This window comes from Manis javanica, chromosome 2, assembly GCF_040802235.1.
Source record: "Manis javanica isolate MJ-LG chromosome 2, MJ_LKY, whole genome shotgun sequence".
Taxonomy (NCBI): Eukaryota; Metazoa; Chordata; class Mammalia; order Pholidota; family Manidae; genus Manis; species Manis javanica.
Genome location: NC_133157.1, coordinates 118,513,237 through 118,530,317, shown reverse-complemented (window position 1 = coordinate 118,530,317; position 17,081 = coordinate 118,513,237). Strand labels below are relative to the sequence as shown.

At 41.2% G+C, this 17,081-nt stretch overlaps 1 pseudogene; it reads left to right on the top strand.

The window, feature by feature from the left end:
- The first annotated feature begins 46 nt into the window (after positions 1-46).
- LOC140847843 (uncharacterized protein C14orf28-like) lies at positions 47-1,460 on the top strand (annotated as a pseudogene).
- Positions 1,461-17,081: the final 15,621 nt, after the last annotated feature.

Genomic DNA, 17,081 nt, shown 5'->3' with positions numbered 1-17,081 from the left:
AGTTCCTACAGAGTATAGAGATATCCTTATGCCAATGTTACGGAATGCTAGTTGTACAGATTCAATACGCAGAAGAGTGAGGGAAATAAGTTCTAATTTCATTCATTCAAAACTGGATCAGAGGCGCAGGGCACTGGGGGCTGGGGGTAGGGGCGCGAGGTCAGGCTGAACGTATCGCCGTAGTGAGAAGCTACGCGTCCTGCGGTCCTGGCTCCGTGGGTCCGGTCGGATCGAGCCTGGGCGCTGCAGCTGCTGTGGCTCCCGCCGCGGCGGGTGCGATGGAGGCCATGCCGATGCGCAGCGGTCACGCCGGAGCCGCCGAGACAGCCGATGGTGCTAGTAGATGAAGTGGCGGGGGCGCAGCAACGGGTTCTCCATGAGCAAGCGGCGGAGGCAACGGGTGCGGCGGCACCGGTGTTTTTCGGTCCCCGAGGAGGATGAAGACACTGTTTGAAGAGATCAAAGCATCAGTTAAAAATAACTATAACCAAGATCGCTCATTTTGGAGGCCTGTTCTTCCTTGGGGAGGTGTTTTTACTATCAAAGCTGGCCGCAAAGCAGTATCCTGTACACCACTGTACGTTGAAATAAGACTGAAAAATACCTGCACCATAGATGGATTCTTGATGTTATTATATGTAATTCTTAATGAAAATGAAAATTTCTCCAGGGAACTCTCTCTTCATTTAGGTAGAGAGTTTGTAGACTGTTTTCTTTATTTAATGGACACGTACAGTTTTACAACTGTGAAGCTACTCTGAATTTGGGACAAGATGGAAAAACAGCAATACAAATCTGAAGTTCATAAAGCTTCACTAATAATTGATTTGTTTGGGAATGAACATGAAAATTTTACAAAAAATCTTGAAAATCTCATGTCTACCATACAGGAGAGTTACTGTTCCAACTGGCGATGCCCCACTCGAGTGCAAGAAGATCAGCAGCGCACAATTAATATAAATCCTCCCCCAAGAAATACCACATGGAAACTTGATACGACTGGCTGTGGATGAGTTATTCTGTTCCAGGATTGAACTGTGTGAAGAAAGTGGGTACAATAAAACCTTAGTTAAGCAGACCCAGCTTATCAGGACCCTCAATTAACTGGATGTTTTTTCTGCACTCCTCATTTAGGAGAAAGAGGTGTAGTGGCTTAAGAGAATTTTCCCAACGAGTTTTCTGCCATGGGGCACCCCCTTTTGTTGTCTTAAATATGCAGCATTGATAATCTGAAGACCTGGCATATGTACCCTATTACTTGGATTTATCTGATCATAAGTATTTATTGGAAGGTGCCAGATTATTTAACAGAGGAACATCATTATACTGCCACTTTCCAGATAGATGGACATTGGATGCACTATGATGGCCTCAGAAATGTGAATTTAATTTTGTTAAATAAACGCCCAGAGTTTCTTCTCTTGTCATCATTGGTTTATATTCGAGCAACAGAGAAATAAATATAGACTGATGCTAAATTAAATTGTTTTCCTTGGTATCCAAGGAAACAGTTCAGCTATTAAAAAAAAAACTGTGGATCAAGAGCTTCCTGTATGCAAAGTAAAGTGTAGAAAATATACCAATCAAGAAATGGTCAGAATCCCTATTCCTATGGAGATTGTTCTAGCTGTGGAGACTAAATAAGTAAAATATATTTCATTTCAGATGGTGATAAATATGAAAAGAAATACAGCAGGGAAAAAGGATAAAGGGCGAGGTGGGGGGATAAAGGCTGTAAAAGGTAGTGTGAGGAGGGCAGGGCCGACTAAGAAGGTGGGCCCTGCAGGGGTGAAAGGCCAAGACTTAAGGTGGTGGCCAGAGCACATGGGACACAGAATTGTATCCTCTCATGGGGAGACAGTGTCTCCTCTGAAGCACCTGATCTCCAGGTGCCATCCTTACTCCATCTTCACTCCTACCAGTGGAGATGCAGCCCGAGTGAGAGAGCTCACCTTCTGTTCAGAGCTGCCCTAAGCATTTAGAACTTTAAAAAGTGAGGAGCACTTGTCATAAAGGAAGAGGCACAGGAAAAAGGAGCTAAGGGCTGGTCAACAGTGATCCTGAGGTTGTGCCAAACAGTTAACCCCAGTGTCCAATCCCTTCTCTTTGATGCTCCCCTCCCCACCGCATCCTTGTGGCCCTCTCGGACTGTGTGACATTTGCTCTGAGCATGAATTCTCCTCCTAAGCTGTGAGTCCTAGTATTTCTTTCTTGAGTTCCACAGATCAGATTTCCCTTGGTGTTCATTTTTAATAAGGTTTCATTTGTATGCACGTAAACACAATGGTAGCGGAAGACACATGCAAACAATCAAGTAACTTCTTCTGCTGTCCAACTGGAATGATTTCCCACTAAGCTGAAAAATTTAAGAAGTTATTTGAGAAGTAGTCATGTAGCTAAAGTCCCTTCTTTCCTGGAATTGATGAAGAAGGAAGAGAGATCATCAACCAGCCACTTTTGCGGACAGTAAGCGCAAGAGGAGGAAGAAATGGAAAGAAGGAGTGATGGAAAAACCACCAGAAAAAAAATAATCTTTGCATATCCCACTCCAAAGCAAGGCTCCTCTAGCGCAATGAGAAGGACAAGGAGGGATTGCATAAATGTCATTTAATGATCATGAAATAAAGTTTTAGGTATACCTGGTTCGGGGTGAACTTTTCCTGGCCAGCAGTATAATTAGCCTCCCTTATGGTTACAGTAGTTAGGTAATAGGTGTATACATGTGGAAGAATTTTGTTTCCTTTGATTTGAGCAACACCAATAAAATTCCAATGTACATTCCTTTTTGAGAGTTTCTGAAACTGAAACAAAGGCATAGCCTTGTCTTCTGAATTACAAATTCATTTCTTATTTCAAACTTTTGCAAAATTCTTTGTCACGTAATTAATTCAAGGCTGAGAAGTATGAAACAATGAGATGATACCAGCTGCCTTGCTGGTGTTAATTACACATCCCCTACTGCCCAGGTAAAGTGACTCACAGAGTTTGTTGAAATATTTACATTGCCAATTAGTGTAATGGGAGCAGTAGATTCTATACAAGATAGCTTTGAAAAGCAGGAAAACTAGCAGAGTAAATAAAAACAAACAACAAAACCCATCTTTAACACTAATTTAAAAATGTGTTCATACCCAGCAATATACACTTTCCCCCAAGTCTACCAAGGATGTGGCACACCTTTGAAGGTTCAGTCTTTGATGCTTAAAAACATGTGCAGCAGCAGCTTTCAGGCAGAGCTAATCGTTTTCGCTCCTTGCTCTCAGTGGCTCTCTCCAGTGTTGGTAGAGCACAAACTGGGTGGTGGAGAGACAGGAAGGGCGAGATCCAGAACTATTGCTTCTTGTCTCCAAAAAGAAGTGGATGCCTAAATGCACATTTGTATGCGGCAAGTCCCTTCACTTCAAAAGTGAAGAACATTGACATGGAAATCGAGAAATAATGAATACAATTGTAACCCTTTTCCCTGTTTTACGGAGGGAGGCTTTGTTTTCTTGGACATTTGCTACCAGCACAACTAGATACATTGGGCAAGATTGTTTCTCTTCCTCTCAATTTTCCACCTGAAAAACCAAAATCACTAACATTTTACAGGAAAAAGCAAAGTACTTGTGTATGTACATTTTCTAAGAAAAATGCTTACTATATTCTATTTACTTGCTTTAACTCTACAAATGACAAAGATAATCAAACAATGTTTCTGAGTTCATCATGAAACTTGAGTATTTAAAATGAAGCACTGTGTAGGATTCTGTTAAACTCCCTTCCAGAAATTTTATATTACAGCTCTAAAATTACTGTGGACACCACACTTAAAAAATATACTTTTAGTAATGTTTGACGTTCTAATAATGCAATTTTAAAAGTCACTTCAAGACCAGTGATTTGAGATAAGCTAGACAGTAAGAAATTAAAAGATGGGGCCTTATGACCCCATTCATCATTGTCAATTGACACTAAGAACTTTAAAATATGGCCAACCATGAGTAACCCATGAACTCTTAATTAAATAATTTGGAAGAATGGAATAGCAATGTGTTGAATTCAGAAATGAGACAAAATTAGAAACATGAATAAACAGGAAAAACATGAGATGATGTGGAAATAACTATAAAATGGCCTAATGCAATCAAGTGCCCATAATAAAAGTCATTTCCTAACAGTACCTTAGCCATTTAAAAGTATTTCTTAGTTTAGAGTGTGCCCAGTGGTGATGTAATTCACACATTCAACATGACTGTTAATTTAAAACTATGCAAACTACCAAAGGCATTCTTTATCAGCAGGGATAGCACATCACCAATGAAATTATACACATTTGTCCTAAAAGAGATTGTGAATTAGACAATATAAAATATCAAGAATGGAGCCTAACTTAAAAGGTTTTAAATAAAAAAAGAGAGAGTGTTGAACCCTGCTGAAGGAGGAGCCAAGATGGCGGTGTGAGTAGGGCAGCAGAAATCTCCTCCTAAAACCAGATATATTTTTGAAAATACAACAAATACAACTATTCCTAAAAGAGAGACCAGAAGATACAGTACAACAGCCAGGCTACATCTACATCTGCGAGAACTCGGCGCCTCACGAAGGGGGTAAGATATAAGCTGCAGCCTGACGGGACCCAAGTGCTCCCCCCACCCCAGCCCACTGGGAGGAAAGGAACTGGAGCAGGGAGGGAGTGGGAGCCCAGGAGTGCCAGATACCCAGCCCTAGTTATCCACACCAGGAGCACAGACATGCATTATATGGTGCGCTGGATGTTAGGGAAATGGAACAGTAAAACCTGTGAGCAGGTCCCTGCACCTGGTGCCCCTGGGACAAAAGAAAAGCGAGTGCTTTTTGAAACTCTTAAAGGGACAGGTCCTCACAGCTGAATGGAAACATCCTGGCACACTCAGCCCAGGATCTGGGAATCCCAGGGAAATTCAGGTGCTCCAGCCCCCTTGGAGAAAGCCCCTCACTGTGATAAACAGCCTCCCATCCATTCCCCCTCTGGCATAGCCCCGCCATAGCAGGGGAGCAGCCTGAGAGCGGTCGCAACCACAGCAACCACCCAGAGCCTCCTCCGCAGCCCCTCCAGGCCAGACTAAGAGGCCCCACTGGCGCGCACAGACAGAGGAAGCTGGGACAGGGCGCCAAGGGTTGCCATTCTCGCAGGAGAGCACATCCAGCATGCTTGCCCCTCCCCGAAGGGCTCGGGTTGCCCTGACAGCTGCCCCACCCGTGGCAGCTCAGGAAATAAAACCAGAAGCTTCTCCGAGGAGGGCAAGGTGACAAGCAAACAGGAAGGGACTTTGTTCTCCCAGCTAACACATGCCAACTGCCCACGACTACCTCTAAAGCCATGAAAAGGCAGAAGAATTTGATCCAGTCCAGAATCATCCAGACAAACCCCGAGAGGGAGCCTGCAGAGACAGATTTAATCAATCATCCTGAAAAAGAATTCAAATAAAGGTCATAATCCTGCTGATGGACCTGCAGAGAAATATACAAGACCTAAGGGATCAAGCTAGAAGGGAGAATACAGAAATAAGACAATCTCCAGAAGGACTAAAGAGCAGACTGGATGAGGTGCAAGAGACCATTAATAAAATAGAAATGAGAGAACAGGAATACAGAGAAGCTGAGGCAGAGAGAGATAAAAGGATCTCCAGGAATGAAAGAATGCTAAGAGAACTGTGTGATGAATTGAAATAGAACAATATTCACATTATAGGGGTACCAGAAGAAGAAGAGAGAGAAAAAGGGATAGAAAGTGTCTTTGAAGAAATAATTGCTGAAAACATCCCCAAACTGGGGAGGAAATAGTCTCTCAGACCATGGAAGCCCACAGAACTCCCAACATAAGGGACCCAAGGAGGACAACACCAAGAAACATAGTAATGAAAATGGCAAAGATCAAGGATAAGGACAGAGTATTAAAGGCAGCCAGAGAGAGAAAAAAGGTCTCCTACAAAGGAAAACCCATCAGGCTCTCATCAGACTTCTCAGCAGAAACCTTACAGGCCAGAAGAGAATGGCATGATATACTCAATGCAATGAAACAGAAGGGCCTTGAACCAAGGATACTGTATCCAGCACGATTATCATTTAAATATGAAGAAGTGATTAAACCATTCTCAGACAAGCAAAAGTTGAGGGAACTTGCCTCCCACAAACCACCTGTACAGGGTATTTTAGAGGGACTGCTCTAAATGGGAGCACTCCTAAGGCTAAATAGATGTCACCAGAGAAAATAAAACCACAGCAAAGAAAGCAGATCAACCAAATACTAACTAAAGGCAAAAAATAAAATCAACAACTCACAAAAGCAGTGAAAGGAAACACAAAAGAGTACAGAATAAAACACTCAACATGTAAAGAATGGAGGAGTAGGAATAGGAAGGGAAAGAAATAAAAAAAACATCAGACAGTATTTAAAATAGCTCAATAAGTGAGTTAAGTTAGACAGTAAGATAGTAAAGAAGCTAACCTGGAACCCTGCGTAACCACGAATCTAAAGCCTGCAATGGCAATAAGTATATATCTTTCAATAATCACCCTAAATGTAAATGAACTGAGTGCACCAATCAAAAGACACAGAGTAACAGAATGAATAAAAAAGCAAGACCCATCTATATGCTGCTTACAAAAGACTCACCTCAAACCCAAAAACAGACACAAACTAAAAATCAAGGGACGGAAAAGATATTTCATGCAAACAATAGGGAGAGAAAAGCAGGTGTTGCAGTACTTGTATCAGTCAAAATGGACTTCAAAATGAACAAAGTAACAAGAGATAAAGAAGGCCATTACATAATGATAAAGGAGTCACTCCAACAAGAGGATATAACCATTATAAATATGTATGCACCCAATACAGGAGCACCAATATATGTGAAACAAATACTCACAGAATTAAAGGAGGAAATAGAATGCAATGCATTCATTTTAGGAGACTTCAACACACCACTCACTACAAAGGACAGATCCACCAGACAGAAAATAAGGAAGGACACAGAGGCACTGAACAACACAAGGGAACAGATGGACCTAATAGACATCTATAGAACTCTACACCCAAAAGCAACAGAATACACATTCTTCTAAAGTGCACATGGAACATTTTCCAGAATAGACCACATACCAGGCCACAAAAAGAGACTCAGTAAATTCAAAAAGATTGAAATTCTACCAACCAACTTCTCAGACCACAAAGGTATATAACTAGAAATAAATTGTACAAAGAAAGCAAAAAGGCTCACAAACACATGGAGGTTTAACAACACGCTCCTAAGTAATCAATGGATCAATGAACAAATTAAAATAGAGATCAAGCAATATATGGAGACAAATGACAACAACAGTACAAAGCCCCAACTTCTGTGGGATGCAGCGAAAGCAGTTCTAAGAGGAAAGTATATAGCAATCCAGGCCTGTTTAAAGAAGGAAGAACAATCCCAAATGAATTGTCCAAAGTCACAATTATTGAAATTGGAAAAAGAAGAACAAATGAGGCCCAAAGTCAGCAGAAGGAGGGACATAATAAAGATCAGAGAAGAAATAAATAAAATTGAGAAGAATAAAGCAATAGAAAAAAATCAATGAAATCAAGAGCTGGTTCTTTGAGAAAATAAACAAAATACAAGAAACCCCTAACCAGACGTATTAAGAGAAAAAGAGAATTAACACACATCAACAGAATCAGAAACAAGAAAGGAAAAATCACAAAAGACTCCACAGGAACACAAAAAATCATTAGCGAATACTATGAGAATTGATATCCTAACAAGCTGGAAAACCTAGAAGAAATGGACAACTTCCTAGAAAAATACAACATTCCAAGACTGACCAAGGAAGAAACAGAAAATCTAAACAGACCAATTATCAGCAACAAAATTGAAGTGGTAATCAAAAAACTACCCAAGAGCAAAACTCCTGGTCCAGATGGATTTACTGTGGAATTCTATCAGACATACAGAGAAAACATAATACCCATTCTCCTTAAAGTCTTCCAAAAAATAGAAGAGGAGGGAATACTTCCAGACTCATTCTATGAAGCCAGCATCACACTAATACCAAAATCAGGCAAAGACCCCACCAAAAAAGAAAATTATAGACCAATATTCCTGACAAACATAGATGCAAAAATACTCAACAAAATATTAGCAAACCAAATTCAAAAACACCTCAAGAGGATCATACACCATGACTAAGTGGGATTCATCTCAGGGATGCAAGGATGTTAAAACATTCGAAAATCCATCAACATCATCCACCACATCAACAAAAAGAAGGACAGACACCACATGATCAACTCCATAGATGCTGAAAAAAGCATTCGACAAAATTCAACATCCATTCATGATAAAAACTCTCAACAAAATGGGTATAGAGGGCACGTATCTCAACATAATAAAGGCCATATATGATAAACCCACAGCCAACATCATACTGAACAACGAGAAGCTGAAACCTTTAACTCTAAGATTGGGAACAAGACAGGGATGCCCACTCTCCCCACTGTTTTTCAACATAGTACTGGAGGTCCTAGCCACGGCAATCAGACAAAACAAAGAAATATGAGGTATCCAGATTGGTAAAGAAGAAGTCAAACTGTCACTATTTGCAGATGACATGATATTATATATTAAAAACCCTAAAGACTCCACCCCAAAACTACTAGAACTAATATCTGAATTCAGCAAAGTTTCAGGATACAAAATTAATACACAGAAATCTGTTGCTTTCCTATACACTAATGATGAACTAGCAGACAGAGAAATCAGGAAAACAATTCCATTAACAATTGCATCAAAAAGAATAAAATACCTAGGAATAAACCTAACCAAGGAAGTGAAAGACCTAAAGCCTGAAAACTACAAGATACTCTTAAGAGAAATTAAAGAGGACACTAACAAATGGAAACTCATCCCATGCTCTTCGCGAGGAAGAATTAATATTGTCAAAATGGCCAACCTGCCTAAAACAATCTAGAGATTCAATGCAATCCCTATCAAATTACCAACAGCACTCTCCAATGAACTGGAACAAATAGTTCTAAAATTCATATGGAACCACCAAAGACCCTGAATAGCCAAAGCAATCCTGAGAAGGAAGAATGAAGTTGGGGGGATCTCACTTCTAACTTCAAGTTCTACTACCAGGCCACTGTAATCAAGATAATTTGGTACTGGCACAAAAACATACCCACAGACCAGTGGAACAGAATAGAGACTCCAGATATTAACCCAGACATATATGGTCAATTAATATATGATAAAGGAGCCATGGACATACAATGGGAAATGACAGCCTCTTCAATAACTGGTGTTAGTAAAACTGGACAGCTACACATAAGAGAATGAAACTGGATCATTGTTTAACCCCATACACAAAAGTAAGTTTGAAATGGATCTAAGACCTGAATGTAAGTCATGAAACCATAAAACTCTTAGAAAAAAACATAGGCAAAAATCTCTTGGATATAAACGTGAGTGACTTCTTCATGAACATATCTCCCTGGGCAAGGGAAACAAAAGCAAAAATGAACAAATGGGACTATATCAAGCTGAAAAGCTTCTCTACAGCAAAGGACAATATCAATAGAACAAAAAGGCATCCTACAGCATGGGAGAATATATTCATAAATGACAGATCCGATAAAGGCTTGACATCCAAAATATATAAAGAGCTCATGCACCTCAACAAACAAAAGGCAAATAATCCAATTAAAAAATGGTCAGAGGAGCTGAACAGACAGTTCTCTAAAGAAGAAATTCAGATGGCGAACAGACACATGAAAAGATGCTCCACATCACCAGTCATCAGAGAAATGCAAGTTAAAACCACAATGAGATATCACCTTACATCAGTAAGGATCGCCACCATCCACAAGACAAACAACAACAAATGTTGGCAAGGTTGTGGATAAAGGGGAAACCTCCTACACTGCTGGTGGGAATGTAAATCAGTTCAACCATTGTGGGAAGCAATATGAAGGTTCCTCAAAAAGTTTAAAATAGAAATTGACCACTTGACCCAGGAATTCCACTTCTAGGCATTTACCCTAAGTATGCAGCAGCCCAGTTTGAAAAAGACATATTAACCCCTATGTTTATCACAGCACTATTTACAATAGCCAGGAAATGGAAGCAACCTAAGTGTCCATCAGTAGATGAATGGATAAAGAAGATGTGGTACATATACACAGTGGAATATTATTTAGCAATAAGAAGAAAACAACTCCTACCACTTGCAACAAAATGGATGGAGCTAGAGGGTATTATGCTCAATGAAATAAGCCAGGCAGAGAAAGACAAGTATCAAATGGTTTCATTCATTTGTGGAGTATAAGAACAAAGAAAAAACTGAAGGAACAAAACAGAAGCAGAATCACAGAACCTCAAGAATGGACTAACAGTTACCAAAGGGAAAGGGACTGGGGAGGATGAATGGGAATGGAGGGATAAGGGGGGTGGAGGAAGAAAGGGGGCATTACGATTAGCATGTATAATGTGAGGGGGGCCATTGGAAGGGCTGTGCAACACAGAGAAGACAAGTAGTGATTCTACAGCATCTTACTATGCTGATGGACAATGACTATAATAGGGTTTGTGGGGGAGACTTGGTGATGTGGGGAGTCTGGTAAACATAATGTTCCTCATGTAATTGTAGATTAATGATACCAAAATTTAAAAAAAAGAGAGAGTATTATATCTTTTGGTGAGTGTGATATGAAAGATTATATTCATGGCTCAATGTTCTCACCTAGACACGTGCCTCAGCAAATGTTACTCAACTCTTTGGCTCCCAGAGGCAGGTCCAATTGTAGATCAGTCCTGCAAATTAAAATAAAACCTTGGTCATCCCCAAGGAATTGAGTCTGGTTAAAGCCAACCCTGGAGAATGTGACATCTCTAAAATTTCTCTTTGACCAAGAAGATCTTAAAGAACAAGTTTTGGTTAAAGTACTTCTGCAAAGCATATCAGGAAAAGCCCCAGAATAATCAGTACAGAAATGTTTGCCACTGTCTAGAAATTATACACACATACACATAAATATAGGTAATCCAAAAGATTTTGTTTATAAAATGAATTTCACACACATATATACTGGGATGATTCCTATTTCACTCAAGGTCACAGATATTTTTTGAATAAATAAGTAGGAAAATAGAAAAATTAGCCATGGGACACTCAGTTAAGAACCCTGATGATAAAGGCAAGTAAAAGAGATAGCAATCTCAAAAGGCTTTTTTAGGCTAGTAGAAACCAGAGCAAGAGAAAGGAGCAACAGAAGAGGAGCAAGTGAAAATCATGTGCCAATCTAGCTTGGAAAAAAATACAGAATATATTAAGTTCATACATCATGCCCTGCACAACCAGTTTTCCATAAATTTTCTCTCTCACAGTACCTTTAGAAAAGATCTGACACCGTTGCATTAGAATTTTTCTTTCTATGTCTCCTCAAAGGCAGAGACCATCATTTATTCATTTTGGTGTCATGGATGCCTTAGCACAGGGTGGGAGCTCTGTTTGGTGATTGAATGAATGAATGGTTGAAAAGACATGGAGAAGAGGAGGAAGCAATGGACTTAGTCTGAAGCGGGCAAACAGGGCAGGCACCTGAACACAGAGGCACTGCTAGCCGCGGAAAGGTGATGTTCACCTTTGGGAATGTAAATAAAAGACGACTTAGGGAGTAAGGACATAGAAATATTCTGAACTGGAGAGATGAATTTAAAGTGAAAGTGAGGCAGTGCTGTTGAGCAGAGCAGGACTACATCCTGAGAGTGTGTATGTGTGCAATTGGGGGCGGAGCCGGATGTCCTGGAGGAGAGAAGGAATTTATATCACCAAGCTCCAGGGGAAGAGTAGTGGCATTGCTGGGCACCCATGAGGAAGTGTGGTGGGGAAATAGCTGAAATAAACTCAATCACTGGAGCAAAAATCTCTTCTCCTGCAATAGCTGGCAACTGAAGAAAGGGAACCGGGAACCGACAAAGTGAAAGGGGCAGATAGCTGCAGGAAGAAGCCACTGAGGGATGGTGACAGGCATACTGAGGACACCTGGCTGGGGAATCCAGTCTGGGGAGAGAAGGGAGGCAAGAAAATTAATGCAAGTGACCCCACCATTTCTGATTGGGTCATTTTTTTCCCCTGCTAAGCCAAGGCTAGAAACCCCCAGTTTCAGTCTCTTTTCTAGAAGCAGCCAGGGCCTCCTCCAATACTAGGCTGATTAGTTTTCAGAGGGTGTCTTATCCTAAGAAGTCAGCTTTGATCATACAAATGGTTGTTCTTAGCTCAAACCACAGGCTGCACAGAGGCAGAACAAATCTAGCAGCAAGACGGAGGCTGACTCAGAATGTGTGTGCCCAAGTGCTACCTCCATCATCAAATTGTCACCTCAGGCTCATGATTGATCTGGGATCCCCAGGTTTCCTTCTGTGTCAATTAGGAAAAGCCTTCAATCAGAACATTTCTGGCCCCCATGTGGGGTGACTTGCACAAAAAATAACACAAACGTTAAAGTTCAAATAAGACTGCCCAGCTAAGTTGATTATTGCTCCCACTAGAGAACGTTAAGAAGGTGCTGCAGATCATAACAATCCAATATGAGAGCTGCATGTATATTAACACTTATAGACAGTGTATGTTTATCTGAGTGACATATAATTTCTTCCTCTCTGATTATGAACTACCCTCCTGATTCTTTAACAGGTTGCACATTTAGTATCTGATCCTCTTGAGTCTTTCTGAGAGTAAATACAAGAAATAATTATACTTGACATTTTGATCCAGGATTCCACAGGCCACCTTTTTCAAAATCATTTTTGTGCCAGTGGCTGTCTGACTTCAAGATGTGTGATATTAAATCTACTAGTGAATGAGGATCTGAGAAAGGCAAAATGAATCTGATCAGATGCCAGACATTTTCATGAGTAAACCACCTACACAACCCTTGATTCCTCCTTTCTTTTTTCCTCTTCTTTCATTTTTATTCATATTTTTCCTTTAAATGTTTTCTTATCCTACTGATAACATGGTTGTTCTCAATGAGCAGGTATTTATTTCTCCTCTGTTAATATTACCCATATGTGTTGAGCACTGTGTTACATTACCCTGTGAATGGAAAAAAAGTAGGTGAAATGGCTCCTGCTTCATCATTAATATTTGTCTTTCAGTTTGAACAGCGTAACAGAAAACTTAAAAGCTGTCATTTAGGGTGATTTATAGTTAAGTGCTTTCTTACAGTCTCCTATTTATTTCCTTCTAACAATTCTATGGGGAGCTTATCCTGAACCAGCGTTGAAGTGCAGTTATTGAGTTCTAAATCCCTTTAGTCACTTAAGTACACCATAAAAAAATGTGTGTGTGTGTATGTGTGTCTATACACACATATAATTTTTTAAGATGATGCAACCTCAAGATACAGGTTCTACTCTGGATTATTTATCACTTACTGGCCGCTGCCCCTCAAAACCACTACCCTGAATTGGGGTTGATCAAGACCACTTTAGTTTACTGCATTTGAATGAAGCCCACTTTTCCAAATTTTTCAACTTTTTTTTAACTTGATAAGGAAATCATATAGAATGCACTTTGAGAGTGCTTCACAACATTATGTTTGTGAAATCTATCCACAGAAAAAGAAGCCTCTTCTCCCAGTGCTTTCTCAGGTTTGCATACTCTATGCCCTCTAGCTCTGCTTTTGACTCTGGTGTTTAACTTTGACCCCATGCAAGGCTTAGTATTATTCAACGATATTAGTGCATTGCAGAAAGAATGACTCCAAAGGAAACCCAGGTCATAGCAGGCCTAGGCTGATCCCCTAGGCTGATCCCCTGAGCAGTTTCTCCACCAGGTCATATGCACCCCTCAGTGGGATGAAGGCACAATGACAATGTTAAGGGCCATTGCTTCCACATCAGTAGAAGAATTAACTCCTTTTTACCTGTCCTTTTTCCTAAGTCCTTATGAAAGCTGGATGTGCATGTCCTTTTCCAGATGGAAAAAAAACAGCCAAGAAATGAACAAAAACCCTACTGCACTTTAGTTTTAACCGCTTGTTTTATTAATAGTAGCACTTTAGATTTATATACAGTAAAAATAGAAAACATCACTTTTTTCAAGGAAGATTTTATTTAACAAAGTCATTTCTGGCCAGCAGATGATCTTGGTTACAGAAAACTCTTGAATGACCCTATACCAGATAATTCCCTCCCTGATCCAAAATCTAATGCCATTTACACATCATATTTTTACTCCATCAATTTCCATGTCAAATCAGACATGAGCTTTTAAAACTAAAACATTGAGGAGTGTTCCCTTTGGCCTCTCAGCAGGAGGAGACTACTGTCCCTGAAAATGCTCTCAAATTCTTTGCCTGATGAGGCGCACCGAGGGGATTTGGGAGGAAACCAGGACAGAGCACTGGTTTTTCACGGAAGACTCAGCTGACAGGAAATCTACAGGCACGGGGCACTGAGGTGACAGAACTAGGACGTGTCATGGCCATTCTCTAGTAAACTAGTAGTAGAGGCAATAGAATTATCTGCAATAATACTAGTACAACAGTTGGACATCCTCTCTCAGACCAGACAACAGGGACAAGAGCAACATAGAATATTCAGAGGGGAATACAGCCAGCATTTCTGCTTGTCCCTAAATAAACAACTGTGTTTTCATTTTCATTTGTAGTTTATTTTCATTTGTAGTCCACTCTCCATAGACTTATGCGAGAGGGCTGTGGGTGGAGGTGCTGGAGAGAGGATGCCCCTGGCATGTCCTGAAGCCAGCAGGCAGCCCTCTGGCATACTCGAAGAGCCAGCAGGACCACCTAGTAGACGATTCTTCACACCAGGGATTGAGAAGTGAATAAAGAGAGAATTTCCCTGAGGGGGAAAGGAGTCGTGACAAGCTTGACCCAGAAACAAAGCCTTAGTCATCAGACCGGAGCACAGACCAGAAGCTGTCACTCAGCTACATCCCTGGGCCTTGACTGAACCCAAGGGCAAGGATGGAAGCTGTCAGTGAAGCAACCAAACATTTGCGACACTGGAAGCTGAGTTGCCATGCAGGCAGCACACAGTTGGTGCCTGGGAAGCACAAATGGCACAAGAAGACAGAGGTGTCCCTTCTGCCAAAGACCACCACACAGTTCAGGTCCCTGGGGCTCATAACCATCTGTGGTGGCCCAGGTGTGGGATGACAGTGGCTTGATAGTGCTAGAAGGCCATCATCTGAGATGATTTGACCATCAGAGTGCTGGGAGAAGACTGAATGGAGACTCTAAAGTGTTGCATGAATGGCTGCCTGGGAAAATGGGTATTGTCACAATGATATTTGTTTCTGGAATATATACTCATTAACTTTTCCTTCCCTTAATTACATTCTTTGAAACACTATAGTCAAAAACCTTATATCTAAGTGGCACTAGGCTGTCCATAAGATCTAATACCTGAATTTCTAGATGGGAAGTCAAGATAAAACCAATGTGATTAACCCCCAGTCAGTAACTCAGGTCCTCTGAGCTGCATGACGCTGCTATGGCATTCAGCCCTATGTGTTCCTACAGGAAAGGCTAGATGTCTGGAAGCTGGCCAAGAGAGCTTTCTGGGGTCTGGGTTTTGTGCTACAGGATAAGGAATCAGCCAAACAGCATCAAAACAAAAGAAGATGTATACAGATACAGATGCAAGGTTGGGCTGGAGGAAACACTATAAAACCATGTGGTCTTATAAATCCCATGGTCTGGAGGGACCCACATCAAGCAGAAATAAAGACAGGGTCACAAATATGGGGCAAAGCAAGGGATGAAGAATTCACACAGCCATACATTCCAGAGCCCTCCCATAGATACCTCTGGGCCCTTAGGTGTGCCCAATGCATTGAGAGGACATGAAGCAGGCTTTGCAGTCCACAGGTTTTACAATGGCATGCTGTATTAGTGTGCTGGGGCTGCCGTAACCAAGTACCACAGACTGAATGGTTTACGCAGCAGAAATTCGCTTTCTCACAGTTTCAGAAGCTAGAAGTTTAAGATCAGGATGTCAGCAGGGCTTATTTCTCCTGAGGTCTCTCTCCTCCTTGTAGATGGCTGCCTTCTCCCTGTGGCCTCACATGGTCTTTACTTTGTAGGAATCTGTGTCGTAATTTCCTCCTTTGTAAGGACACCAGTCACATTTGATAAGGGTTTACTCAAATGACCTCATTTAACCTTAGTTGTCTCTAAAGATCCTCTCTCCAAATACAGCCACATTCTGAGGTACCAGAGGTTAGGATTTTAGCATATGCATTTCATGGGGACACAATTCTGCTCATAGCACTTATTTTAAAAATAATTGTATTGGAGTATATATTTAGGGTTAGTTGCTTTCTAATTAATTAGGAGAACATACTCTCTAGTACATTTTTCTCTTCCCTGGGACAATGCATTGGGTAGGCAAGGTGGGTACATGGTGGCTTAGGCTAGGGGATGGGTCAGCAGGAGACTGCATTTCACCATTTCCAATCCTGTCATCTGATTCTATTTGGTTGGGAGAGAGCTGAGCAGCAGATTCTACCTGTCCAACTTTTCCAGAGATGAAGCCTTTCAAGCCAAGGAAAAGGAAGACGGTGGAAAAGACTGATACTAAATCAGCTTAGTGTCTGAAGCAGGAGACAATGTCTCCATCATGAGATGGAGATTTGGGTGCCAAAGTTCATTGGAAACGCTCTCTGAATCAACACTTGTGAAGTAAATGAAGCAGGTTTTGGCCATGGGAGGAGCTGGACTCAATATGGTCAGCATGGTTGTAGCAGAGGCCTCAGCTGACCCCGGAGCTCGGTAGATGGGGTGGCCCCTCTGGGGCATGCCCCTGCTAGACCAGAGACTGGAGTGCCCCCCTACACACACATCCAGGACCAATTTTCAGAGGAGGACCATCCCTGGGATGAGACATGACCTCAGACAAGGCAGTTCTCTTTCCCTGCACTCCCAGAGCTGGAGACAAGGGTCCAGGTGACACACCACAGCATCTACCACTGTCAATTTTACATGTATTGACAAAATTATTCAGAAACAGCCAGGGGCCCCTGAGATGATAAATCCCCAAATGACA